A 25,820-nucleotide genomic window follows, 5' to 3' on the forward strand; every position below is an offset into this window, starting at 1 on the left:
ATATGTGTGTGTATATATATATATATAGGGTATACACCACAAATTTAATTGGATATATATCACAAATTTTCTGTGACAGAAGTTTTGAAGCTTAACAAGGAATGGTATTGTATCATCCTGATTCTTGGACATTATTTCACAACAATTTTAATGAAGGAAGCTTTGCTGTAGTAGCTCATCACTGACTCCAAATTCCTTTGGCTTTGAAACATTCCAAGGGTTGAAGTTAGTGTTTTTTCTATTGAGTCTGTTCAGTTCTTATTTTGTGTTTTCACTTGTAAAGTGAATAAAGCATCTATATATTTATAAGCTACACTACCATGGCCTCCAGCAAACATTGTAGTTGATTAAAACATTGGTCAGAGCAGTTTTCTCTGATTCTATCAGCATCCAGAGGTTATGAACCTCAGCTTATTAGGGTTGTACTAGTGATGTGATTAATGATATAATACTTCTTCCTTCCAGCTTTGCTCTGGAGGTTGACTTCTATAGCAACAGGTCATCATCGGGGAAGATTCTCGGGTAAAGTCTAATAATGATCCTATTTTATGGTTGGAAACTTTGAATTATGTTGGAGATTCATACTTAGCAGTTAGAACCAGACCCTTACTAGAAAACATATTATTGGTAAGGGAAAAATGGATGGGGGGGTAAATGTAATTCTGCAAAAAGATCAAAACTAAAATGTGTCTCTTGGTTTGTTTATTTTTTAAGGTAATTTTTTTGCCCCCCTACTTTTGCTGTCAAAGATGCCACCAGTGTTTTCTCATATTTGGTACGACCACATCCATAAATTAATTTAGAGCAAGAAATTTTGTATCAGTGTCTGTTGTACAACAAATTGTGTTTATACAAAGGAAATTTAGGTATCTGATAGAATATCCTTAAGAAAAGTGATAGCCATTTATTGTTTTGGAAATCTCCCTTGAAAGAGACTTAGAGAAGCCATCCTTGTGTCCCAGGAGAATCAGATTGTCAGTTCTATTTTGTAGATCATCAGTGATGGAAAACTCATAGCTACCCTTGACAATCTATTCCAATATTTCATTATTAGTTTCAATTGAGTGATTTTCCTAAAATCTATGCTGGATCTTTCTGGTTGGTATTTGAGCCCATTATTACTTGTTCTGTCCATCACTGGTATGGAGAACATAATCTTTCCTTCTTGTTGTTTCTCTTTTCTGCCTTAGGTTTCCTGCCTCAGATAGTTCTTGTAGATCTTCTGTTGAACATCTCCTGTGTGTGCATTTCCTTAAATATCTAAAATCATTATGCAGTGTTATTATTGTGATTCAGAGATCAGAAATAGCCCCCAGGTGTCACCCCCCACTCCTTTTAGTTAGTAACAGATTACTAACTTATTTTTATCTTATCTTGAGCAAGCACTGTTTCTTCAGTTTGTTAAAACCTGTTTGAATCTTTCACCAGTCCTCCAACATACTTGCAATCCCTATTGTTGTCAGCAATGTTTTCTTCTATCTATCATCTGGATTGTTAAGAGAAATGCTGAAAAAAGACTAGACCCTGGACAGACCCTCTGAAGCACCATACAATGCATCTTTCTATTTGACAGTGAAACATTGGTCCTTTGTGGTACAGTTATCTAATTTTTGTTTTCAGATTTCATTGTGACTTGCTGAAGTCAAGATGAATGACAATCACTCCTCTTCTTCTAAAAAGGCCTTTTAGCCACAACACAGGAAGAAATTGGATTGTTTTGTCAGTTCATTCTTAACAAATTCATATTGATTGCCACTTATGTCTGTTACCATATAGCTGCACACAATTACTTTATCCAGAAATGTTCTTGAGTGTGAGGTTCAGTTTGACTTGTCTGTGGTTTCTCCACTCCTCTTTCTCGCTGTTCAAAGCACAGACATGAGACATCACAGAGCTGCTATCAGTCCTCATGTCAGTTCAACTATTTTTAAATACATCTTCACTGATACTTATCAGGCCAATTAAATTTGAAAAATGTAATTAATAATCTGTGTTCTTATTTGAGCTCTGACTGTTGTTGTTAATTCAGCTTGACACCAAGATCTCATTCATATAGACTAATGCAAGAAAAGCTCTTTGGCTTTCTCTGCATCTTCTCTGCATTCTCTCTGAACCATTGGCTAATGTAGTCTTTCTAGTTGTAGAACCTGATTTATTTATTCACATCTTACTGCCTAGATACTTTGTGTTTAATAGCTTGCATAATTCTTGTGGTTGCTTGAACTTGGAATTATATGGAAATTTCTGAAAAAGGCGATTTGGTGCTTTCCTAAGAGCATGCTTAGGAGGGACATGTTTCTGGAGGGTAGACTGTGGCATCTTGGTTTTGAAACAGGTCAAGTGAGGAGAGGGAAGCTTAGGAGACAGACATGATAGGCACATGGGTCAGAAGGAGACTGGAGTATTCATAACCTAGGAAGGGCAAAGTGGCTACTGGATTCAAAGACTGAAGAGGAAGAATGTTAAAATGTCGTAGGAATTTAATTTTCAAAGCTTTTTTGTATCTATCTCATTTGACCAGTCTGAGACTTTCCTCTTAAAAAAAAGAAATATACTGTTCTACTTCATGTTTAGATAATGCAAGTTCTTTGGTATTTTGGAGCACTCACTTTAAGGGCAGGCTATTGGCAGATTGGCTTCAGAAGTTTGCCTGACCTGATCTCTGCTCAGCTGTGATCATAGGGTTCCTTTGTTTCTTATAGTCATGTTCTGTGTCTTGACCTCTTTGCTTGTGCTCCAGCTGTTTGTGCCTTTCTTTTATGCCCTTCTTTAGTGATCTGACCTAGTTGGTAAGCTCCTTTCCTGTGTTTGAGGTCAATGAGGAAGTCATGATTTAGCAAGGTTAATCTCTTGCAACACTTATGTCCTTTTTACATGGAAATGGGCAGAATTTTTATCCTCAATTATTAGCTCTCTCTCATGCTGTCAACTCTGACTTTTTTTTTTTTTTTGCGCATTGAGAATGGCATTAATGACTGATTTCAAGAATGAAAGGTCAGATATGTCCATAGGGTTCAGTCCTAGCTTTCTGTAGGACACAGTACTTGCTCTTAAACTCATGGCTTCTGGTTGTAACATTGCCTGAGCTTCACATAGTAGTAGCAACCAGCTTCTTCCCCATGAGTTGTTGGGTTAATCTTTATGGCTGTGTGCTGTTCTGTATAGCTGTTCAAGTGACTTGTTGTAGTGACTCTTGTGTCCTTTGGCATCCTCCTCATCACAGACATACCTCTGACTTATTTTTCAGCTCTCCTTCTTGCCTTATACCAATAGGTATCATCAAATCAAACATCTTCCCAGCCTTTACAGAGCACAAATGTAGATATCTCTTCATTCAAGTACAGCTCAGAATTATGGGCAAGATATTGATATTCCAACCTGAGCATGGCTCACAGGTAGATACAGAACAAACAGAGAGCTAGAGAGGTCACTGCTCCTCTGTGTATTATAGCATTTAATGACTTCTTGTATCCCCTTTAGGCATTCTTTCATTAATTGTTCAAAAACATCACAGTATGGAAGCTATTAATAAGTTACTGTTAGTTGCAAACTGATGAATTTCCCATTTTCTTCTCCTGCAAATGTGTAGCAAGGTATACCAAACTGTGGGTATTTTCAAGTAGAATTTGGAAAAGATCTGACTGAATCAGATAAGAAGGACGCAGAAGACTTTTAATTAAAATTATTTATAATTAGACTATTATCTTCTAAATGTTCATGTATGATCTTGGAGGAGAACTTCCAAGTATAAAATAACATATTTAGACCTACAACTGCATTATGTGATAAGGAATTTCACCTTAATTACTACAAGATACTCAAACAACACTTAAAGGGCTTTTACTGTGCAAACTCTTTTTCAAAATACTTTGGCGTCACTGTTGTGATTAATATTATTTGGTAAATTACAAGGAATTTAGAGAGTACTCAAGGTAATCTAAAGCAAATTTAGAAAAGTAAGATAGAATATTCTACTGCTACTAAACTGTCATTTAGTTTCTTGTAATATATTTATTTTTGTAATGTAACTCATTGCAGGAGGATATTTAAATGAGTCAGAAGTATGTTACTTTTTTGTAGGAATAATGGGAACATTAGCACTGGATAAATTATTTTTCTTATGTCCAGACACAAACAACTAAAACATAGGCATAGATTTTATCTGTTATTCTCTGAATGACTGACACTAGGTCATGTCCAGAACAAAATATTTAATTAGATGAACATTATTTGTTGTCTGGAATGATAGTCTGTATATTTTGTTTGACATTTCCATGAATGTGTAGAGGAATCAGAAATTATAAGTTCTGTCCCAATGTCAAATTTTACACAAATTTGTTTTTCTGGCCATTCTTTTTCCTTTTATAAAATATAGCAGTTCATGTGAAATCCAAAGAAGGAAATTAGCAGAGGTGAACAGAAGTCAGAAAAGTTGGACATTTTCCTGGTAAATTTTATGTGGCCATGAAAACGATGAATTTAATTTTTTTTTTTTTCCAGTGTAGTAACAGTACTAATTGTAGTTTGCCATCAGTGCGAAGCTAGGATTTTGAATTTAGCCCATGGCAGTGTAACAAGAACTTATGCCAACTTGCAGAGCTGTGCAGCTGATGAAAATCTCCACTCTAAGAAGAGCCTTTAAAATGTGTGAATGCAGATCTTCAGCTCTGTTGATCTTAGAAAAACATTGGAGCAGTTTCTACACTGATTTGTGCCAGTATAAACCTCAAACTATTTCACTGATGACTGTTGAATACTTTTCATGAATGCACTTGAAATAGTGGCCTTTTTTAAAATTTAAATGGGCCTGGATTTGTTGGCAGGGAGGGTCTAAGAAAGTTAAAATGTCCTTTTAGCATCAGGCAGCCTGGCATACTGCTTTTATCTTGGGGCTAGATCTGTCCCTGTGTGACAGTAACCCATGTAGCAAGACTGTAGTAAAGCATATTATATAACACCACCAAAATAAGAGGGTCTTCATTTATCTTGGTAGATGCAAAGATTTCTGCAACACCTACACTGCCTTTGTTGCTTTTTTAAAAGCACAAAAGTAAATTAAGAAACAAACCTATTTTTTTTTTCCTGAAGCTTCAACCTATAATTTGCTTAGGAATATTTTCAAAGTCCATTCTAAGCCCCTGCAATTCAGTTTTCCATTAAAGTGTTGAGATAAAACAGTTCAGTGGTAATATAATTGATAAGCATAATGCACCTAGCATATCTCTGATGTAATTCTTCTGAGGAAAACTGAAATTAAATAAAACAAGAACTAATAGTCTAAGAAGATATTAAAGGTGCACTTGGAGTTAGCTCTATTAGTATATTTGGTGAATTTAACCCTGAAAATTATTTTCAGGGCACATAAGAAAGATGGGCATGAGTTAGCTCTGAATAGTTTGGCTTTGTAATGTACTCACAGTTAACACATCACAAGATAAACCCACAGCAGCCATGTTTCTTCCTTCTTCTTCTAAATAGTGACTTGTTTCAGCTCTTGGGTGGGCTTATGTTTCTCTGCCACCTTCAGATCTGTGTAAAGGAGAGGGCTGGAGACCCTTATTCCAGTGAGTTCCTCCCTGGCCAGTAACTTATGGGATTTCTGTCATTGAGTTTGGTCTGTCTAGAAGCCAGACTTCTGGACTGAAGTAGTTTTCTCTTCCTTCTGTAGTCATTGGAGAGGAAGGGCCAGATGGATAGAGCAAGTCATCCCAATTATGTCAGGATGTTGATGAATTGCCCTGTGAAAGTACTTATTCATAGAGTAAATTTAGGCAATGATCTCAGGCTGTTAAAAAGGGATGAAAATATTCTTACTGTAATGGGAAGCTGTTAGTAATCAAGGACTAGTCCCACCTGCCTGCATGCATTGCTCCCAGCATTGCTATGCCTATTTCTTATAAATTATTTGAAATGGCACCTGACTCTAGATCAATGCAGAACTTTGATAAAACTTAAGTATTGTAACTAGAAATACTTTCCTGTTTGCATGCCTCAGTCTTTGGTACCTGTTATCATATGCTCTCCAGAAGGAAGCTCTAGCGATCACCTAGCTTAACCTGGCCAGAGCAGATCTGACTTTGAAGGTAGATGAGATTGTTTAGGTCCAGTGGCATGTAGATCATCTCTACAATGAGACAGAAAAGTTGTAATGTGTGGGATGTACAAGCCAGCAATCTTTATTATGTCTCATCGTTTTTTCTTCCCATACACAGTAAATCAGCTTCTTCAGAGTTCCCATTTTGGAATTACCATCTCAGCTGATTTGAAACTCCCAAAGGATATTATTCCAGTAGCCTAATCAGGTGCTACACCCTTGGGGTATTATATAGCAGTGTTTGAGGGATGCACTCCAAAGGCACTGCCAGCCAAGTATTGCTTTCTTGTGAAAGAATGCTTTTCATTGTTTTTAATTTCATTTTGGATTTTAACAGTTCTGCAAAATGTATAAAGGTGCAGAGTGTAAGTTTTCTCTATTTATTTTCTGTTTCCAAAGAAGGGTGTTATCTTGGAGATCAGTGACAGGCATTTGGATAAAGCCAAAAGCCAATACTTCATATGTGTCAATTGGATCACTACAAACCCTTCTAAGAGTCCTGAGAACTTTGTGTTTCTCAGGATTAATTTTTGGAAAGTTGTCTACTGTGATGATTTTTTTTCCCCTGGATATTAAGACTACTATATTCTGCCTTTGCTGTGGAACATTATAAATTGCTTTCATGTGACTTGTGTTTCCCACTGACTTGCAGATACTTTGGATTTAAGAACAGCCCTGTAAAGATGAAGCTTTCCTAAGAATTTTCATTTCTATTAAAGCGTACAATGTTAATATTTTTAGCAAGGCTTTTCAACTTCTTTTACAGAAGGTATGCTTTCCTAACTAGATGAGGCATGTTACCTCTCTGTGGGAACCCTTCTCATGTCATAGCCAAAACCTGGCAGTTTAAAAATCTTCTATTTGGACTTTATTACTTTCAGCAGAACCTTTCAGTGCAAAACCCCAGATGTTTTAATGCATTAAAAAAAGACACTTTGTTGCATGCACCTCGCCAAATCAATTATTTGATAGAATGTTTGTGGTGCAGCAGCAGTTAAGGGAGGAGTGGCAGATGTCAGACACAGAAGTGTCCATTTCACTATGGTGCTCCATGGTCTGTTGTGACAGCTAAATGAAGCAGCTCAACAGCTGTCAGCATGTTAATGCTTTGGATCAAATAAACACGCCTGGAAGAACCTTCCTCTGATTTTTAAGCCTTGATGCCTTTGAAGGCAGCCGTGCTTCTTTGTAGATGAAGTTTGAAGTGTTTTGTAAGTCAGGCCAGACACAATGAGGAACAACGCTGGACTGCAGGCTAGATTAATGCATTTTGATTTCATTGGAGCTGTGTAACTGAACCACAGTGGGGCTTAGAAATTCCTACTCAGTCTAAACATCAGAATTAATTCTCTTTATCTTGAGTTCTGCTGCTTTTTATCTTCAAGTATCTACTTCTGACTGTGGTTTACTGGCCTGTGTAACAAAACCAGAACCAAAGTTCTAGATAATTCATCCAGGCTTGAAGGAATGAGTGAATATTTAGCATCATCAGAGTGTCTTAAAAATTAGGAAGAATAATTGTTGATGGCATCTGAGGTAACCACAAGTGTGCTACATCTTCAACTGTCTCTATGGATGGAGCAGCAATCACTTATTTCCTGACATTCTCTGTCATTATCAGTTTTTAACTTTTAAAGAGTGCAAGCATGAGCAATTATTGAATATCTTATCTTTATACTCTGTCATTTGTCCAGCAGATGAGAGTGAAAGCTTAGTGAGCTCACTTGAGGAGTGCACCAGGGTTATGGAAGATGAGAGAAGGGATTTGCCTGGGAGCTTTACCAAAAAACCACTCTTTTTTCCATTAACCCTGGGAGCTTTATTACGTAGCTTTCATACAGAAAAGTGAAACCATCAACTAACTCACCAGATACTAACTCACTCTTCTAATATTTATTTTTTTTTCTTTAATACCAATGTGTATATGACAAGAAAATATTAATGATCATTTTAATGATAAATATCAAAAACATATATGAAAATATAAATATGAATATATGAATATGAAGTGAAAGTAAAGTGTAATGCTGTTGAAAAATGAGGGTTGCTGCAACTTAAGCATAGAAATTTCCAGACTTTTGTTGCTTGGGTTTTTCATTTGGCCACTGTTTCAGAAATCTTGGGGTTTAAATTCTGTGGCAGTCACCCCACATGAGGGATCAGAAAGAGAGGTCTTGATAGCCATTGCTTCAGAGCCCCATGGCAACAGGTCTAGCAGACTTTTTTTTATTAAGTCTTCTGCAGAGGAAAGGTTTTTGCATTTCTATATATTCACTTCTTTTCCTTCTGGAATTATTGCAGTGCTCTTACCAGTTAGCAGACAGGCCACCATGCCTTGCTTGATGAGCTTCCAGTATGCCTTTCTCTTTTCCTCTGTTTCTCAGGCCAGTGGTGCCCCTTCCAGTTCTCACCAATCTGTCCTTTTTCCTTTGGTCTGACCAGGTGCAGCTGTGGTGTTTTGGTGTGGATTTTATTAAATTATTACATTATTTTGGTGTGGAGTTTGGTTTGTGGATTACATTTTCTTAGCAAGCTTGCACAATCATAGCCATAAGTGTAATTGTAAAATACATAGAGAACTAAAACATCTGAAAATAAGATCCTTTAATTCATGGTTATGACTCTGAAATTCTGAACTGTTTTTATGCCATAATAGAGTAAGTACATGCCATTAGTTGGTTTTGATATTGAAAGCAGCTCTAATCACAGTAATATTTTTACTAACTCCTCTTTCATGCTCACCCTCAAATTCTCATATAAGAGTCTTAGCACACAGAAATTATAATCTCCATTTTTGAAACCTCTGAAAATTTACAGCTGTCTCTTTCAACTCAATAGGAAGTTTCCCCTAGAAAATATTTTGTTACCTTTACTTTTCACCCATATCACAAATTAATGTTTTAATCACAGTTTTTGTAGGGATTGAGTCTTTTTCTAGGTTTTGATTTCTAAGTTGAAATTGGGTAAATAAAATATGTGCCATCTCCATGTCAATAGAAAGCAAGGAGAGTTATAAAGCAAGATTCTACAAGTGTAGCTTTGCAACAATAGAATAAAAGGTGGAATAATGAACTGTATTTGTATCTAATTACATAAATAATGCATTTGTGTAATTTTCTAGTAGGGGCATGCTAATGAGCAAATTACTTTTAATTGTAGGTTGCTTGATTGTTTCAGAAATATAATTGATTGTAATCAAGAATCAATTAAATGCTGATAGTAATTGTATTTATCAAATTTAATATATTATAGTTTAGAAACATTTTCAAAAAAGGAAGTATTAAAGGACTATACTGGTGTTATGTCACCCCATTTGGTTGATAAGGTGGCACTTGCTATAACAGTGCACAACAAAAAAGAACCATGTATTTTCTTCTCATCTTTGCTTCTGATCCCATCTGATCTGTGAGGATAAACAAGTGTTTAGACTTGCTCAGTATTCATAACTCTTAGCTTGCTGTGTGAAGTGGGCTTTTACAGAAACCAAGTGCCCCCATGTGAGGCTCCTTCAGTGGTGTGATGCTTTACAGTCCTGCCCAGATGAGAGTAGTGCCCTGCAGAGCAGGGAATCCAGACCTGCCTGCCTTCTCCAGGTGCCCTCACAAGCAGCCAGCCCTAGATTCACTTTCTCTTCTGGTCTATTTTTAGGTTGTAGTGTGTCTTGTGGAACTGTTAGCTTTTTCTTCCAACTGGTTTATTCTTCTTTTTGTATATAAAACTATCTAGTGGTTTCAGTTTGAAGGATCTTTAGGTAAATGATGTGCACAGAAAAGGCATTAGGTCTGCCTTCCCATGGCTCTGCTGGCTTTACAAATACAAAAGACAATCAATGAAATGAAGCCAATATGACTCTAAATGGATAGTGAGCCAAGCATTTAAATGAAGAGGGCTCTGTTTTAACATATACCTCATTTTGCTGTCATATGCTGATGCTTTGTTAATGCTGAACCATTTTTGGCCTTTGTAGAAAGGGCCAATTTTGAGGCCCATTCCACTGTAGATGGGAGAGTAGATTGTCCATTAACTGCATAAAGGACAGACCATATGTGCAATTCATGTCTCCATGGGTTTACGGGTCCTTATCAACAAACTTGACCAGATTGTGTGCCATGAGAAAACTGAAATCTGCACTAAGGAGTAGGTAAAGCACAGAGATCCCTTCTAAGGGAAGCTGTCTAAGGACCTGTGATCTCCTACTGCAGTTCAGGAGAAGCAGCATTTCTTTGACAAGTGTGCAAAACACAAAGATAGTAAATATAGAGAGTGCCATCTACTGACCTGTAAGGGAGAAAAAAAAAAAATATATATATATATATATGTGTGTGTATATGTATGCAGCATTGTCCAGAATGAGTCAATAAAGTTGTTGATGTTGTGCTCCAAATGGCTTCCTGACTGTAGATGTGTCAGTCTAGTTTGGGCCCGACTTTCCCTTTTAGAATCATGAGGGAATCAGTCAAGCTGCCTGATGTAATCTTGGTGTTTCTAAAAACTTGCCCTTGTAACCAAAACCCCAAGACTGATGTGCAAACTTTCAGTGTGGAGGAAGGTTTTTTTAAACTATTGTTTAAATCAGTTTGGGAAGTATTTAAACTGGGTATTTTCTGGAGTTTTTAGACCTGGTGTCACTGGAAATGTGATGGAATCTGTATTTTGTCCTTGGATCTTTTGCTGAGTGAGCCATGGAGTAACTACAGAAGTAGGAGCTGGGTCACGTCCCCCTGTTTTTTTTCCTCAGAAAATTCAATGTTGAGTTTTCATTTTACCTGATAGAGTCCTCTATCAAGTAATATCTGATTATCACTATAAATCACTCCTTAGTTCGACAAATTATCAGAATTACTTGTTTTCCTGCTTGTGGGGGCTGTTAATTCAGTAGTGAGTTTTTGAATTTGGGCATGAAGAGAGTATTTGACCTTATGGTTTTTCTTGTTGTTCTGGCACTGTTTTCTGAACAAAAAGGTGGGGGGAGGTGTGGGAAAGTACAGAAAAGGGAATTTTGGTCTTCCCCTTCACCCCAAGAACTGAACTTACTGCTCATAAAAGGTTCAAAAAGATAGAAGCTTGAAAAGACAAATGTTAGGAAATACTCATCTGTGAAAGAGCAAAACGAAAAATATTATTTCACTGTGTAAACCTTCAATGTAGTATAACTGGAATACTGGACTCAGCTTTGGTCTCTATGCTTCAATAGAGATGTTACATAAACTAGACAAGGGTAATAGAGATGGTCAAGAGTTAAGGAGCTGCTACTGTCATCAACAGGGTCCTACAAAATAAAAACATGGAAAGGAGGAAATGGTTATTCACCTCTACTCACACTTGAAGAACTGAGAGGCAACCAAACTTAGAAAAATATTAGTGTCCACAGATGAAACTGTGAAACTTGGTCATATATAATGGAATTAATGAAGAATTCATGAAGAGTACTTTGGCTGTTAAAAGTTGCCATGGTTGCAAACTTTGGCTTAGAAAGCCTTTTTCCTTCTAACTTAGGGCAATCTATATGACCAGGAAGGATGACTTTATTCGCATCCCATTTCTTAAATTCTCCTCTAATTATGGCTTACTGAACATAGCAGGAAATAGATTATTAAACCGGGTGGTTTTTTATTCTAACCCAAAGCAACAGGAGCCAGAAGATAAGACCTTGCCTCCTACTCTGTGCCGGTGGAGTTATGCCCTGATTTCTGAGTGCTCTGTTTGTGGCCCAAAGAGATGAATCATTTTTTGGACAAGTACCACTGGATGTCATTTGGGATGACTGCTAGGCTCTGCTCAGGGTATCTTTCAAGGAGGGAGGGAGGTGTGCCCAGACCGAGGTTCCCAACTCTACTTTGTAACACTTTGTCTAAAATAACTTGGGACTGTTATAACTGTTACATATATATAATAATAACTCAGGCTTTTCAAACTCAAGTGAACTATTTTGATTATAAAATTATGTAACATAAACATGTCACTAATCAAGTGAATATGTTTGTATGTAGATACACCACATGATTCCTATTAGCTGTTGTAAGAGGAAAATAATGTGCAAAAATGGCAAATTTCTACAATTGGAACTCCTCTATTTGTCCCCAGTTTCTTCCCAGGTACATGTCTACCTTTCAGACATGGCATGCCAGTTTCCACATTTCCATAAAAGCTTTGGTTGTCAAAGCAATTTTCCTTGTTTATCATTTTAACCATGTAATTTGGCTCATGTTAAATGTCACCCTTGGTCCATATCAACAAAAAACTTTCAAAGGATTAAGTAACTCTTTCAGTCTTCTTTCTTTTTTGACTTTCTTAAGTAATACTTTACCATTGAGGGGGTGACACTGTGACCTGACTAAGGAACAATATGTGTAATCTTCAAGTACACAAAAACCCCCAACAAAATGACAAAACCAGAGAAAGATGTTCACATGCACTTGGTTAACAAACCTAGCAGTACTGCCAGCTTCCCAAATCAGTTGCCAGTTATGTTCTGTAATCTCTTTGCTTTCTGTAATATAAAAATTCTTGTCACTCACTTTTATTAATAGGGTTTCTTCTCTGGTCTTAACACTCACATTTAGTTTCTGGGTTTGTTCTTTCAAATTTTTTTCCTGCTGTCATGCAATCTAGTGTGAGAATGTCTGTAAAGGATGGTTTCACTCAAAGAGACTGGCTGGAAGGGCATTAATGTCCTGATGCAGGTGAGTCTTGTGATCCTGCACCTGAAGATGGGAATGTTGCACTGATATATTTTTGGGTTATTTAATCTTTAAGTCACAGTGCAGGTTTAGTGTGAAAAAATGTTATTTAGCTAAATTAATTGTGTGATTGAAATAACTTGCATGAGAGTGGTAGCTGGATTAAAAATCTCACTCCTTGCAGTGCTACAGTGCCACACCCCGTGTCCAGGAGGTCACACTTTGGCAAACACAGAGTTCATGCATTTCTTTCAGTGATAATACTGTCAAACCCAATTTACAACAGCCTGGTTTAATGCAGAGCTTACCAATAATTTGTAGTGATCAGAAGATCAATGAGATTTAGCGTTCATGTTCTGAATAAACAAGTAAGGGTTGAGTGGCCTCCTGGGGGTTCCTTTCTTGTCTTTGGCTGAGACAGCTCAGAGTCCTCAAAGTTGAAACTGTAACTAATTGATATAACGTTAATTTTAGAATGTAAAAATGTGAACACAATATTTTTTACAGTCAGAAATTTGTAAAAGTTAGATCAGAGTGCTGTGTCTGTGACTAAATTTTATCCCCTTGGCTTTTAGCCATTCTAATGTGAGCAGCCCCTGGCCAATGCCCTCTGTTAGCAGTGGTGTGCTCTGACACAGCACTGCGGTGGTTGAGCAATCTCTTACGGGCTTTCTTTCCCCCATGGGGTGACCTCTTTCCTGCCTCATTGAGGTAAATTCTTCAAGATTCTTGACCTGCTCTGATGGAGGTGGGAAACTGAATGGCAGTTTTAAAATCACTAGTCTCCACATAAACATTGTCTAGCACATATTGCACCTTAAAAAAATAAAATAAATGCTCACCATGCACCCAAAACTCAGCTATGGTTGTAGCATCTTCAGTTACATAGGTTTCTCATGCAATCTGTTGAATTACGGGGATTTTCCCCTCACTCTTCATATCTAATTTTTATGTATACAACATTGAGCATGTTAAAAAAAAAACCTTAAAGGAGTAAGGCAATAAGAATAAATTGCTGAAAGCTCCAGTGAGAAATGTGTCAGGTGAAATCATGGAAGAAAGAGCCAGCAGCTGTTACTGTGTTCCTGGGAGAAATAACCCCTTCACAGTGAAACACAAGGATAAGACAGAGGAAAACATATTTTAGCTTTCCTAAGCTCTAGCACTTGATTTAAAGCCAGTTCTGATTTAGAGGGGGTAAAAGAACAGAGTTGGTTTTCTGGCAAGAAATGCAAATTACTTGTCATACTTGTTGCTAACTGTAGTCCTGTAGATTGGTCAGTGTATATAATTTTTTTTTCTACTAAATTACAAGATCAATTTGGACTTTGGCATATTTGCAAATAATCATTATGTTTATTTGTGATGCACATCAGATACATCTATGTTAATGTTTGTACTTTTAAAAGAAATCATACATCAACCCCAATTTCTAGTTAAGAAGTGATACAAGGACATTCTTATCCCTAAGTTTTTATGTTCAAGACTGGTTAAGAAAGCCAAAACAAATTCACAGTTTAAAATAGCGTATTTCTAAGATTTAGGGGTTTGTCAAGAGTTGACAAGTTACTTTTGCCCCTCATGAATGATATTAGGTAGAGAATAGTTACAGTAAATTTGGGAGGTTATTGCTCAGAATCCAGTATCTCCTAAACTCTAATCAGTTCAGGCTCTGGATGTGTGGATTTTATTAATATTCCTGAACTGAGTCATATAGACATGAGTTATTTGAGGTGGCATTGCAGTTTTTCCTTAGGTACTCAATAATTGCTCTGGAAAAACTGTCCAAATTCCATTCTTGCTGCTGGAGGAAGCTGGGATGTTAACCCACTTTGCTTACTTTGCAGTTATTTAAATTTATCACTTTGGGGAGGGCTTTTTTTTTTTTTTTTTTTTTTTTTTTTTTTTTAAGAATCATGTCTTCAAATTGCTAAAAGCTCATCTCTGGAGGAGCTTTTATCATTATTTCATCTGCAAAGGAAGGGAGAGTGTAAAAGTGTAAAGGATTCTTCTGCTTCCAGGCTGCATTTTAAGATTCTGATAGCAAGTGGTCTGAGTGGAGCAGGATTGTCTCAGACACTGTGACCAGAATTCACAGCTTACCTATCAAGAGCTCTCTGCATTCAGTATTTCTAAGTCTTTCCCTGACTCTGCCATTTGTTGTGCTGTTTCCAAGAGCCTAACTGTTCCCCACAGCCTGTAATTGCAAGGTCAGTCTAAGGTGAAGCTGTGCCTTGTTTAGGAGAAGACATGAGCAGTCTGTTTAGGCCATATGTTGTTGCCTTGTCCTTTTCTTTAAGCCTTTGGGTAGCTCAGGATGTTATGTACGATGATTAGGAGCACCAAAATCTTTCGGAGTATACAACTGGGGCCAGCTTAGCTCCAGTATGCTTGGCAGTTTTGTGGGATCTCTGCTTGAGTCTTAGATGGGTAGAGAAATTAAGTTGTTCTGTTCTGATATTTGATTTTGAGAGTTAGGTACTACATATTCCCTGGATTTTCTTGCTGTCTTCTGCATCTTTATTGTAGAGAACAAAGCCCACCAGGTATCTATTGTTCCCATTTTTTTTTCAAAAGCATAATATTTCCCACATGCATGGGCATGGCTGCTCTGTATCAGCCAGCAGCCAGTGTCTGGAGGACATTTTTTTTTGCCATGATTGCAAAAATGAGGAAAGGGTCAAACAATGTAAGGCTGCTTCTTTGACCAGCAGCTTGCTTACAGCCTTCCATTGATGTTCCATCTAGGTGTTTCCTTATCTATTTATTTGGCAAGAAGCACATAAGGACAGAGATCTATTATTTCCTTGCTGAAAAAAAAAGCACAGGCTACAGCTTTGTTTTAAAACAGATTATGGTTGCTAAGTAACAGTCCCCTAAATTGAGTGTCTTCCCCAAAAACTAATTCCAAAATCTTAAAAAGTGAGAAATGAAACGTGCAATAAAATCTTACTGTCCATGTGATTAACAGACATTCTGAGTTAAAACTTGGTCCCACTGTTCTTGGTGGAGAAAGCTTCTGCTCACTCAAGGACACAAATATGTCTGTGCTCATTCTCATCCAGAGTAGAGAAATTTGTAGAATAGCACACTTAGATGACAAATTTTGTTCTTGTTAATGAGTTAATTACTGCATTTTTCCACATTGCCTTCACCCTCTCACATCTGCAGCGTTAGGGTATTTTTTGTTTGCTTTTTTGAGGCAAATAAAGAAATATTTAAACATAGGAACTGGACATTGTCTTTAATTCAAAAGGAAGAATGTATCAGATGCAGTTAATGATGGCTGCTTCCATCAGTGCGTATATTTTGTTTCCCAGTGGAATATTCAGCATTCTCACAGAATCACAAGGTTGGAAGAGACCTTCAAGATCATCGAGTCCAACCCATGCCCTACCACCTCAACTAAACCATGGCACCGAGTGCCACATCCAGTCTTCTTTTAAAGACATCCAGGGATGGTGACTCCACCACCTCCCTGGGCAGGCCATTTCAGTACTTTATCACCCTTTGCGTGAAAAACTTTTCCTAATATCCAACCTATATCTCCCTTGATGCAGCTTGAGACTGTGACCTCTGGTTCTGTCAGTTGCTGCCTGTTTCTCTTGTGTTAGTTCCATGGGTGTGGCACTCGTGCAATGCTCACAGAAAGACAGAAAAGTAGGGCTGGGCTTTAGGTTGAGGGCTAGAATGACATCCTTCTCCTTCACAGCCAGTGCTTAACAGTGTGAGTCACAACACCTCTTGAACAAGTCAATAATCTTCTGCAATGCAGAGACACCCCAGGGAATGTCTGAGATAGTACCGGGGATGGAAGTGAAACAGCCATGGAATGGGGCTCTGCACTCTGGCAGAGAAGGTTTATTAGCCAAAGAGAAGTGCTGCACTGACACTTTTCGACCAGGGTATAGTTCACCTGGGTGTTGCTGTGCACAATAAGTAAATTAGTATGGTTAGGCACTTGCTTGGATGTTTAAACCCTATCCACTCATACTGTAGACATGCCTTCCAATAATTGTATTTGTGAACTTAGTTATGTTGGATGCTTTCTGTCTATTTCTTACTCATTTGAAGATTTCAAACTGTTGATAGCTTACAGAAGTTGCCAAATACTATTGCAGTTAATACTACTACTTTTATGTTTGCCAAGTTTAGGGACCTTCTAAACAGATTTACAATGTGACTTTCTCCTTAAAATACATAGAAAACTACATTTTAAATTCTCTCAGCATAAACTTTTCTGTTTTGCAAATATTTTTGTAGGAGCAGTACTGATGCCAGCATGCACAAGATGATTATTTTATGCCTTGGCAATTTGCTAGACAATACAGTAAAATGAAATTCCAAGTATATTGTTTCCCAGTCACTCAGTACTTCAGGCATCTGGGCCTAGAGCACTGCAGGGGTTTGTTTTTTTACCTTTAACATTGAACATCCCTGCCCATGGCAGGACGGTTGGAATTGTATGGTCTTAATGTCCATTCCAAACCAAACCAATTGTATGATTGTGTGACTGAGCTTTTGTGTTGGTCCTGCACACCTTGTTCATCCTGTTCTTGCTGTGATGTGCTTGTGGTGGTGGTGATGGACTCTTGTGCACTCACCTTGAAATGCTCTGAACTTGTCTCAGGCTGAGCACAGGCTCATTGGAGCACGTGCTGGGGAACAGGAAATCTGTGCAGAGTTGTGTTCTCAGCTGAACATCTCCTGGCTCTTCTGTGGCTGACAAAAACACAGGAATAGGTAACCAAAGTTTTGGGACAAAAATGTCCAATTACCTCCTCCCCGCCCAAAACAAAAGGTATCCAGAACATCACCAGACTCGGGGAAAATGGGAAGCTCAGGAGACTGCACTGTTGAACAGGGACTATTAAGTTATTCTTCTCCTCCCTTCAGATTTAAGTCAATGAGAGTGGTTTTATCCTTTTTTGCCTAAATGTAATCTTCTTGCAAGCAGCTTGATTTTTAAAATGAGGAAAAAAAACACCCTGTAAAACCAGATCCTTCCTGTCTTTTCCTCAGTAAAAGGAGTGAACTGAGAAAATCCCCCCCCCCCCCCCATTAACTGTAACCTATGTTGTTTCTTTACAGAGGATTTGTGTGTGTGTGTGTGTGTGTTGGGATCTATTTGAAGCATTTTCATTAATTGTGTCCATTTAAGCAAGTGATTCAGATTGTAGCAGTAAGCAGCTCCCCCATTACCTACCACTCCACGAATCTCTGTCAACTAATGTGTTTAACTGCCAAAGATTTTCTATTCTCATTCATCAAAAATATCCTCAAATCATTGATTAAAAATATTAATGAGGCTTTAACCTAAAGAGATCTTTGAATAACCTCACTGTTTAGTTGCCCAATTCTTCGAACTTTTGCCATTAACTTAATTTTCAAATGTTCTGCTAGATTTTGAGACCCTCAGTGCATGTTAATGTCGTTACTTGTATATATTGTGTTTTTTAAAACAGTAAGATTTTTAAATCAAGATGTCATATAGCAATTTTATTTTTTTTTTTATCTAAATGTTTTATCAACAGAAATGTTATTACTAAACTCATACTGGTCAGAAAAGGTTAGTGATTTAATTTGGAAGACCTAGTTACCATGGTACTTGTTAACTGAAGAAGTTTTATCTTTTATCATCTTTATTTTTTTTCAGTAGTCTATTTTTGAATGATCTATTTAGATATCTTAGAAGCCATATCAGCACCACCTTCCCACTTCTTTTTTAAAACTTTTTATAGACTTCTAACAATGAAACCAATTTTTATGTTTTTGTAATCATGTACAAATTACCTTATTTTTCCAAGAGATTTATCAATATTAACAACATTTTGGAAAGTCCTGTATCCTTTAGAAAATAGTAGATTCCATTGTAATTATCTTTGCTTTCTCATTCTTTATATATGTGTGGTTTTCATCAGTCCTTTCAAAGCAATTTTAATATTAATAATAATAATTGTTATTTAAATATCAAGATCATAATAATGACTGAAACATTACCTTTTACAAGTTCTTGCTGTATTCTTTATATTTTCTGTACCACATGCTGCTTGAAGAAAATTAACACAACATAATAACTGTTTTTCAAACCAGCCACTAACTTTTAAAATCAGTCAACTGAAGCATGAAATTCTCTCTATTACCATAGACTTTTCAGTACTTCTCAGTTCAAACCCTCCCTCTCAGTCCCCTGGTGACATTTTAGCTCACCCACAGCTAGCCTTATAGATTTAGCAAATTCCTTGTTCTTGAGGAAAAAGGGACATATGACATAGCTTTCCAGATATCCTCCCCGAATATCCTGAGGTCTTCCAGCTCAGCGAGCACAGGTTAGTAAGGTTTCAGAGGCTACCAAAGGAAGCTGCTGCCAGAGGAACTCCTCTGTATCACCTTTTGCAGTAGTGGAACGAAGAAAGCTGTCCTGCCTGTGAAATGTCCTGCTTGTTCAGCTGCTCTGAAGCCTTCTCTTCCCAAGCAGGCTTTCTTGAGCTTGTGGTAGGTCAGTGTATTTGGAGCTGGACATTAGCTCAGTTCTGTCCTCTGGCTGCTTTTTCCTCTCTTTAGATAACTCATTCTGCATATTGACCTTAGGTCCACCTGAGAAGATAAACTGTCGGTCAGACAGTTTGCAAACTGACGTTGCAACTTGGTACATTAGTGAAATACATAACTTTAAATGTGTATTCAGTCTTTGGCAGCTGACAATTGCAATGATGTCTACATTGTCACCAAAATATGAACATTAGATCACCTTGACCAATTTTAAAAATTATTGAAGTAATAAATACCTTCATTATGTTTTTTCAAACTCATTTCTCACAAATGAATGATTTGTCTTTAGAAGTAAAATTGCATTGCACTTATTTCTGCATGAATTCAACAATTACCCTGAAAAGGTATAATTTTATAAGATTGACAAGAACAAAAAAAGTTTATAAGAATAAAATAGTCCATCAGATACAAATTATATTGTGTTCTGTTACCTTAGCATTTTGTTTTAAATTCACTAGCTATCTAGATTGCAAGTCTAAGTAATTTCAGTTGGGCTTTTCCCATTATTTTCTCAGGTTTTTGCTTTCCTTTCATTTCTACTGTCACTTACCTTTAAACATCCACTTTTTGTGTCTTGATCAAAGCCAGAAAGATCACTGTTTTTATTTGAAAAGAACTAGTACAACATGAATCTCTCCTCTCTTTTTATGGTATGCTTATTTGTGATCTACTGTAATAAGTCACAAAAATGCTTATGAGGACCTGTACTCATGAGAATAAAACTGGCTAAACACAAATCCATGGTAATGTGAGAAATAACTTTCTTTTACTCAATCCAACTGCAGTGTTGAAATGAAACATTAGTACAAAGAGATTTGTGTTTTAGAGTTCACATTATTGTGCTATTATGGTAATTATAAAACATTTTCATAGGTCATCAAATTTAAAAAGAAAATAATTGATCAGGTTAGGGAATCTATACAAAAAAATAAGGCTATTTAAAGTATTCATGATAGACCCCTGAAAATAACAAGCGCCTTATTAAGAAGAAGTTCTGTTGCTAGGAGACAATAACCGCAGTGTCAGAATAACATGTTTTTATTTCATATAAGAAATGCTGGTTAACACACATAGGTAGATAATGAGCAAGGATAGCTAGGTGATGTAAAAGACTGGGTGAAATATTTTGTTTGTGAGATATGAAGCCAATAAAAACCACAGATCTCTAAAGGCTGCCTTAAGAGTAGTGTCCCCAAGATCAGAGTAGTAACCAAGACCTGTTTGAAGCTTGACTGATTTAATATTGTATCAAAACTTACCAGGACATCTGTGACAAATTATGCTTGATTGTCATAAGTGGCTCACACAATGGCTCCTACCCTTGCAAATAAGAGAATGTGGGTAAACAGCATGCTTTCAGACATTTACTTGCATTCCATGTTTGTGTCCCTCCATCTACTTTGGACATTCTTTTGTGAAAAGCTTTGCTGGCAGAATTTTTCATAGAAACAGTAAATGTTAAATACATGTAAGTATTTGTGGATATAGTTTGGAGGAGGCAGTTCTTTCAAATGTAAAACTATCCTACTATATTTAACCATTTAGATTTAAAAAAAAAAAAAATCCAGCAAGGAAATTTTTGAACTTTCTCAGAATCAGACTATATGTCTGATTTGTGATTTAAATGAAAATATAAAAATTTTAAGCCACTCCTGTATAATTTGCAGAGGAGCAGAAACAACAAAATACAAAGTAATTAATTACAAAAATTTTTTCTCCTACAAAATCAGCCATTCAACTTGAGGTGTATTTTCAATCTGTTCCTCAGAGGATACAGGAGCAGCCAGAGAGGAGGGCGTGTTTTGCACATAATCACATCACCTTGAGACAAATTCTAGTTTGACTGGATTTTTATCTGGCAGCTATACTGAACAAGTCCTGCACTTTTTCCCTGGACATGCTAGAAGCAGAAACTGAGGAAAATACCTGTTGTTCAGTGAATAATTTGGAAACATTTCTTAAGATTTCAGTATGCTTCAGAAAATTCCTCAGAATGTATTCTTGCTACAATGATATTACACTATATAATAATATTTTAAAAATTCAGCTTTTGATCTAATTTAAATGAATCTCTAGAGCTGTTTATAGGCCTAGCAGTAGCAGGCAACTGCCCCAGATAAGAAAAATGCTCTTAATTTGTATACATGTTGCTAGATAAGCTCTTGTCAGTCTAGAAGTCTGTAAGTTTTCCTGATCCTTCATCAGATTCATGTACATATATAATTCATACTGGAACAAGGAAATAGTTATGAATTGTTAATTCAGATCTTTTCTTACATAAGTCTGAAATTATGCCATGATACTATTGCCTTGGCCTGTTCTCACTAAGGCTTATCTCACGTACAGTTATCTTTTCAATGCTCTTTGCAAAGAATACATAGCTGTTTTCTATCTGAGTCTGACTTTCCGACCCTCCCTTGCTCGTGTGCTTTCTTCTCTTTTCAGATACTCCCTTGTTAATCTCCATGTTTCCTTCTATGCCCCAATTGCTGCAGTGTGAGGAATATCTCAGGCTTTCTATTTGCAGACTGTTTTCATGGTGACAGCTTCTGCTCAGACCTTCTTGCCATGTCTGTATGTTCCTGAAGCTGTCAGCTCAGGGTCATGTCCTCCTTCAGATTCTTCCAAAACTAGATGGGAAGATTTTTTCTTTACATTGTTTCAGATAGCCTTAAAAATGAGAAGTGTAGTTGCAGCCCTTCACAGGTGATCTTGATGACTGAGCTGGGGGTGGTAAGGGGTGTTTAAAAACCATTCATCCATTCCCGGCTGTTCCTGGGCAAGAATGGCATGGGGGATCTATGTTTTCTCTAACATGTATAGGGTTTTCATATACTAAGACTATATTGTAGTGAATAAGCAGTAGAACTTAGTGAATAATTTAAGTCAGGTTTGAGAAACAAATCTGGTTCATCAAACAGTACATTTTTATTTCATTCAGGTTTTAAAAAAAATCTGTGTGTTGACTCTGCCTTTCACCAAAAACTTAGGTACATAATGCAGGACACAAGGCTGGAGACCAGAAGACACTACATCTAACTAGGAGACCAAAAGACACTACATCTAAGTAGAAGAGATAGCAATGAAAACATAATTTGAAATCAATACTTAACAGAAAAGCAGATGTATAGATGTTACTGTTTTTTGGAAGATGTTGTTATTATCATTAGCAATTTTTATTAAATTTTGGTATTTGCTGCTGCTTCATGTAGATTTATGATTACAAAAAATACAATGACCCAAATGTGTTTGTCTTATGATTCTCTTTTCTGCTAAGGTCAAGTTCACTTTGTATCATAGTGCCTGTTTTTTCATGGCACCACTGCCAAATGACATTGCAATCTTAACCATGTTCTTTTAATCTAGTTCTGCATTTTTTATTTCAAAGTCAAGAAAAGTCGTAATTAAGGTTGCCTGTACAGTTTTAACTTGGCTCCTGTGTCTATGTCCATCCTGATAAGAGTATTTAATTACACAGGCATGGCTGTTTTTTACCCAGTCTGTGAGCATTCCCAGCCCTATATGTGTGTGAAGTAGCTATTGAAATCTTTCCCTATTGCATGCTCTTAGGTCTCAGTTATTGCTGGCTAGCCAAGTCTTGTTATGGAGAGACAATTATTAATTCCATTGTGTCTCTCCAGTGGTGTTTATCACTGTTGTTTCATGTGTATTTCAAATAAGAATGAAAGACAGAAATAAATCTTTTCACATGAGAGAGATTGGTACTCTTATCTTTCTATAAAGAGAAATAGAAATAAATTGTTGTTATTTAAGTTTGCTGATTCTGGGCATCCAGTTTGAATTGTCTACAGCATGAGTTTTGGTCAATTACAATACTACTAAATCCACCTTCTGCACAGTTCTTCCTTTGGACAGCTTCTCCTTGCTGGGAGTCAGCAAGTAGGAGGCAGAGAAACAAGGTCTCTGCTCCGTGACCTGTGCTCAACATGTCCAATAATGGCCCAGAACTGCAATTAGTGGGGAAATGTAAACCCAGTATGGACTTTTGTTATTCTGAACCTTGAACTGGCTCTATGAAAACATAGAGTGTGCATTTTCTAAAGGTGACAGATACCACCTTTCCAATGGGAAGAATAATTACTTCTCTTCTATCCAGTACCCTGTAAGTTATAATTCCCACCTGGGCTGAGACATGAGTTTCTATTTTTGTTCATTCTGAGGATTTGCAAACATATGTGATGTATTGGGGATATATCAGCAGATAGGATTGGAGATGGAAAATTTTACTAACTCCCATTAAAATGGTTACATTTTTATGGGTAAGTGTGGTTTATGGTTTGGGGTCTTTTTTATGGGTTGGGGCTAAACTAATTTGAGAGTAGGAGAGGATGGCATGTGGGTCTTTCACTTAAAAATCAGAATCATGTGGTGACATTAATATTTCACTGTATTGTGGCTTCCGTATAAGGAAATTCTTTAACTGGAGCAAAATATCTGACCAATTTTCTTGACTGAATCTCCCCATGTCCTGTCTTCTCCAACACCATGGAAGAATTCAGTTTCAAGTCCAAATACCCAAGCATGGACAGATAAAAGCAACATGAAACAGAAAAAAAACAGTGGAACTTCAGATGATTTTATGAAAGCTCCAAACCTGTGAAAGCATAATTTTATGATGTGATTTTTTGGCAATCATTTGGTTGTGTACTGTTTTAACTTGTTTAAATCCATGCGACAAAACTGAGAAGTAAAGGGGGAAGGTTTCTGAATGTTTGTTTTCCTTATAATGAAAGTATTTAAATACCTCCAATAAGAACCATAATATTTTTGTATTGCTTTTCTTTGTGTACAAGTAATTGGCTTATACTTACTCTTTCCCCTTTAAGAAGGAATTTTAGCAAAAGCTCACCATAGCTGCGAACAAGTTTATAAGTAAGGAAATAGTTTTGTTTGAAATACAGTTTTGGACTAACAGGTCATTGAGTCTCATTTTAAAGTTTTTTTTTTTTTTAATTTAGCCAAATTAAGAATTTATAATTTAAATTAATTATGAAAAATGGAAGAGTATGCAACATTAGCAAGAGCTTAACCAGAAGCAAGCAATAAAGGAAATGTGTACTGGTATTCCTGACTTAGGGTTTTTTTGGAACTTTCATTGATCTTATAGATGGGAACCTTTTGGAACTCAATCAGGACAAAAGCAAAGGCCTTTATGTACCTGAAAAGGAAGAGCAACTCAAGCACAGGGTGGAGAACAGACCTAAGGGTCTTTGTGGACCATGAGCTGAACAAGCTTGAATAAAAGCAGAGTTGCAGGATTAAAAGTTTAGCACCCTTGTGTATCTGGCAGCATTTAGGACTTAGAATTCTGCAAGGAAAGAAACATGAAAAGAAGTACTAAGTCATGACTGTTTCTAAAAACGTGGTCTATGAGCTCTGAGTAAAGCCTTCTGCAGGTTTGTCACTACTTTAGCCTGGGCTGAATTGTCAAAAGAAGAGATTTCCTTGGATAGTCAGTAAGTTTGATCACATTTTCCATGTATCACCTCTGTGAGCCTGCCTGTAAAGGGAAAAAATAACAAGCAAACCAGTTTTCATACTGCAGAACTCCTAAAATATCTGAATCAGAAGAATATCAGCAAAAAATACTGTAGATTGGGAGTTAATTTTTAGGGTTTTGTGTAGTTTAGTCTAATATCTGGCTGTCACATCCTATTGAAACAGTAGCTGAGTGTCTAATTTCTCTAGCCTTAATCATGTTGGCTTTATTCTTTAAAGGATGTCTCAGAAGACATAACCAGTGAAAAAAAAAGCAGTGTTTGCAATACAAGGTTTACTGGGCATAATGTGATATTGACAACTAGGCTGACAGTTTCTGTACTCAGCCTGGTTTGAGTCCTACCAGACTGGTATATACAGAATGGTTGTTTCTACCAGTCAGTATCAGCAGTTCTGTGCCTGCAATTACCATATTGGACAAGGAATAAGCTGTTATTATAATATATGTGATGTGGGAGGTCTTGAAATAAGCTCTCTTCTTAGTGATTGGCAGGAGAGCCTGAATGGCCTTGGCATAAAAAGCTGAGAAGTGTATTTCTGAATTGGTTTCACCTTTATTTCAGAGAAACCAGAAGGGCAGTAATTTCACAATTTTGTAAAAGTGTTATCAAGATCTAGAGAAGAATACTGTTATTTGAATTTTGAAGAGAATCCAACTGAGTGCTTTGCATCAGTAAACTTCAGAGGGCTCTATTAATTTGTCATGCTCAACAGGAAGAAAAGCAAATTGAAGGAAGTGCGTGTGTAGTGCTCTTAGCACAATTTTGGATTTAGCTGAACTTTACTCTTCAGTTCACTGGCTTGCATGACATTAAGAAGACAAGAAAGGTCAGTCAAATGGTAACTTCAAAAAGGTTCTTAAATTCCAAGGATGACTCTTGACTTTGGCCAGGCTAGTGAATCCTTAGCTAACTGTCGCAGAATGCCAGTAGACAAGCACTCTACTCTGGATGTAAATTGTGTTATTTTGATTT

General features: G+C 36.9%; 1 protein-coding gene across 2 annotated transcripts in view; it reads left to right on the top strand.

Moving 5' to 3' along the window:
- The window catches only part of LOC144246076 (uncharacterized), a 183,418-nt gene continuing 157,598 nt past the window's right edge, over positions 1-25,820 (top strand). For both annotated transcript variants that reach the window (XM_085574560.1, XM_085574559.1), the window contains exon 1: positions 1-25,820. This exon is cut by the window's right edge and continues 18,964 nt beyond it. The gene's annotated coding sequence lies outside the window, so the exon portion shown is untranslated.

This window comes from Lonchura striata, chromosome 3 (assembly GCF_050655825.1).
Source record: "Lonchura striata isolate lonStrDom1 chromosome 3, ASM5065582v1, whole genome shotgun sequence".
NCBI classification, from domain to species: domain Eukaryota; kingdom Metazoa; phylum Chordata; class Aves; order Passeriformes; family Estrildidae; genus Lonchura; species Lonchura striata.